Here is a 4,200-nt window from a genome sequence, read left to right as displayed (position 1 = left end):
GGGGGAGTGAAGATGCTGCATGTGATGACTGGCTGAATAATGCAACATAGATCTTCTGAATAGAGCCAGTATCACACACGCTGGCAGTGTTCATTTATCTAATTATGGCTGGTGAAGTGGCGTGTGTGAAATGCTGGCGCTCATGAGGTCCACAAACTAAATTATATAACTCACTGTTGGCGTAAAACACAGCTTCTCATAGAAAAAGTGCAACTTGTTGTTGCGCAATGACGTTATCTTGGTACTCTGTGAGAGCAAAATAATGAAAAAATGTGACCCTCCGCCACCAAACCAGTCATAAGGATATTTTTTTAATAAAATCTGAATGAATGGGCTTTCTGTTGATGTGTGGTTTGTTAGGATAGGACCATATTCGGTGAAGATAACACTATTTGAAAATCTAGAATTTGAGTGAAAAACTGTTTTTGTGCTCCAGGGTCACAAAACTCAAAATGTACCTTTTATATGCTTACATGCATATAATTACTATTTTTTATGTTTGTGTGTTTATCTGGAAAATGGTGTTCAGAGCAGACATTATTTGATTACACTGTGGTTTACTTTATTGACAGGCTTGTAAGACAGAAATGCAACCAAATGTTCCAGTGATTTAAAGTAAGCTTTCTGTGATGAAGACACTGGAACATACTGTTTTCAGGAGGCTTAAAAACTCTGTTAAAATTGTCAAAGCAGTGTCCAGAATTAAATATTTTCGCGCGTTTACAGCACAATTATACGTGTTTTGACACACTGCCACTGTTTTTTAACGAAGAGGGTCGGAAACTCGGTCCTCCGAGATCTCATTAGCTATTTCAATTAGCAAACGGCACGGAAGGTAGGTTACGGGTTTCGACGGCCCCTGGGATACCCACGGCTGCCAGGAACCAGCAATTAGGCCTCACGGAGGAGACGGAGTGACCCACTAACGTTAATTCAAGTAAAACACATAGACGCGCGTTCCAGTGATGGAGAACGTGAAGCTAAGTGTGTGTTAGCTTATAGACGCGCTTAGCATCCAGACGTCTCATTCCAAATTAGGATATATATGACAAAAATTGTAGTTAGCAACGTAATCCATTACATTACAAATTTTAGACAGCTAACATAATTAGGCTGCTTTTCCGAGCTAAAATAGCTGCTAAAATAATTATTAAGGTAAACCCACATCATCTAAGTGTACCAACTATTCTACTTATAATAGCCTACACTTGAACCCATCGTTCATACATTAGTCCAAGTGTACTAACTAAATACTTTTTTTTTTTTTTTTTTTTAATACAGGGATAGTATGTTAAAAGCGCTTCATATTCACTATGTCCCAAAATAGCACAGTTAAGTCTATGTAGCTGATCTTATGAAGTAAATAGTCATTTTAAGTTACTTTTTGTTTTAGCTGGGAGGATACAATCTTGTACCATATTGATATAAAAATACAAATTGTAGGAAAGTACATTTAATTTGTTCTAATTTACAACATAAAGTGCATTAACATTACACCAATGTTTCCCAAACTCCAGGGGGTTTGTGAATTTAATGAAAAGCTAATAACGAAATCATAATGTGACATTTAAATAAAGCGTAGTGAAATAACACCAATCAAAAATAATGTTTTATTTGTTTATCAGCATGTAATTTGGCCATTAACCAATGTCACATACTTTTTTGTGTTTAGAAGAGGTATAGGAACATTTTAAAAGATAAAAATACCTTGTATGTACAAACATACTTGCAATAAAGCTCTTTCTTATTCTGAAAAAAAAAAAAAAAAAAGTGGAATTAGGGAGACTCAGTACTTTCTGAAAAATGTATAACTATTGGGTGATTAATATGTAATCAATACAAAGTAACCAGTCTGAGTGATTTTGTTTGGCTGTTTTGAGCAGATACAGAGCAGCCCTAATGCCTTAGCATTGCTCATTCGGGTCCGCTCTCAAAGAAACTGCTGAAGCCCATAATTACGAGATGACCAGGACAGTTCGACTGTGGTTGCTGTGGTGAGTGAAACATTCCAGACTAAGGGACAGTTGACCAAGAAACACTTGAGGTGCTAAGAATGGCTTTTGTAGCATTCGGTCACTGTTTCGCAAGGCTGTGTTTTATGTTATGAAATTGGCTCCTGGTTTTGTGGGTAGCTATAGTTCTGTGATCCAGTGATCTACACTACATAACAACAACAACAAAAAGTATATTTTAATTAGTCTCTTATATGAATATCAGAATCTGCAACAATTATGTAATCTAATATCAAATATGAATGGCAAATGACAAGTGATTAAGCTTTGATCACGACCAGCTTTGAATGAATGAATAGCCTAGCCTAAATGTTTGCATAGATGAATACTTACTGTTTATTTTATTTTTTTTTTCTTCCTGTTGCGACGTAAAAAATTCATATTGCGGACACCGCCCCCTCGTGGCAGGCGCAAATATCATATTAGTGTCTGTCAGTGGAGCTGAAAGGGATTTGCCAGTAGATGGCGGTGTTGTCTCAGTCACTTTTGTGATCACGTGATCTTCAGTTAGACTTGTAAGTTTAAGCACTTTAAGTTAGAAAACAATTATGATAATTAAGACACGGCGAGACGACGTTTAAATAAAATAATAAGAAGAAGTAATATGTATTTGCAACATCTGTTGGAGAGCTGAATGCTGCGCGCGCTCACGGGTGTTGTCAAGGTAACGTTTGTTCCGTCGCTCTGTTCATCAAGAGGCTTCCAAACGCTTATACGAGACAGAAACGCCCTGCGCCCTTAAAAGAACACGCTTCGAGGGAGCAGGGCATGGGGATGCTCGCTTCTGTTCGGCATTCGCTCGGAGTGCGTTCCTGGTTAAAATACAAGACGTTCTCGACAGAGCGACGAATCGACGAGTCTCCATGGAAACCGACGCCTAGAAAAAGCGAGCCACGCCGTTTCTTTCTTCTTCTGCTCAGAGGTTACTTGCACACTTACTGCATGTCGCCACCTGACGTGTTCTTGTGCAATCGTTTGTTGTTGCTGTGGTTTTTTCGTTTAATCTTTAATCGTGGAGAATAAGCGCTGTATTGTTTGTTTGAAGCTAATTATATAATAAGTCATATAAGATTTTTATTATAAAAACACATTATATACATATTATATAATATTAGAATAAAGATGTTTATACATACTCAAGCTTATAGAAATATATGTGTGTGTATATATATATATATATATATATATATATATATATATATATATATATATATATATATATATATATATATCTTGAGTATGTATAAACATCTTTATTGTAATAATATGTACTATTGTGTGCAATCTGTCACACCGATCGCTCTGCAGAAAGCTAACCCTGTAACATAACCTACTCTTATCTTCAGGTTATCTTCAGAGAGTTGCTATAGCTACTTTTATTCCCTGAAAATTGCCTCCGTTTTGGAACTGAAAGCTGAGGTTATCTGGTTACTTACTGGTTGACGTACCCGAGTATGCCACATAACCTCCTTTCTGTAACACCCCCGGGGTTAGTTGTCACACGCGCTCTGCAGTGTTTTTCAGGGTAGATTTGTTTTGTTCATTTTTATTTCTGACGCAAATCTGGAAATCTCTGCTGCAAAAAGCAGTTTCCCCGTTGTTGCCCGAAATTAAATAACCAGTCAGTTCAGGTTTATGTTATATGTGTACCTTTTTCCTGAGAAGATTAAGCCATCTGAATTTTTTTTTCTTGAGTTAATTATATTCATATGTCTTCTGGCATCAGTATTTGTGCTCAGCAGTCCGTGTGCACTGATGAAATCCTGCATGTCTGGATCTGCTGTTCATTCGCGTGATTTCATTCGTTCACGTGCAATCCTGTGCACACTTTCAATTACAGTAAAAAAAAATGTCAGGGGCAAAGTGTGACTAACACATCATTAGTCACAGAGAGCTGAACTTTCTTTCAGTTTTATTTTGAATTCAGAAAGCATACAATCAACATTTCTGTGACATTACTTTTCTCTGAAATCATCAGAAATACAATGAAATGTGACAGACCTTATGTAAAGGTTGTGTTTTTGAAACTAAACACAATCGCTTGATATTTATTTATTTATTTATTTATTTATTTTAGTTTTATTGTTGTCATTTAGGTCAGTTATGTCCCCAGTCATTTCATTTGCAAAGATGACCCATTTCAGGCTCTTCTTTTACATGACCATACTTGTTATATTTAATAACGAAC

Source organism: Puntigrus tetrazona, chromosome 10 (genome assembly GCF_018831695.1).
Source record: "Puntigrus tetrazona isolate hp1 chromosome 10, ASM1883169v1, whole genome shotgun sequence".
NCBI classification, from domain to species: domain Eukaryota; kingdom Metazoa; phylum Chordata; class Actinopteri; order Cypriniformes; family Cyprinidae; genus Puntigrus; species Puntigrus tetrazona.
Note: the sequence above shows the minus strand (reverse complement) of the source record.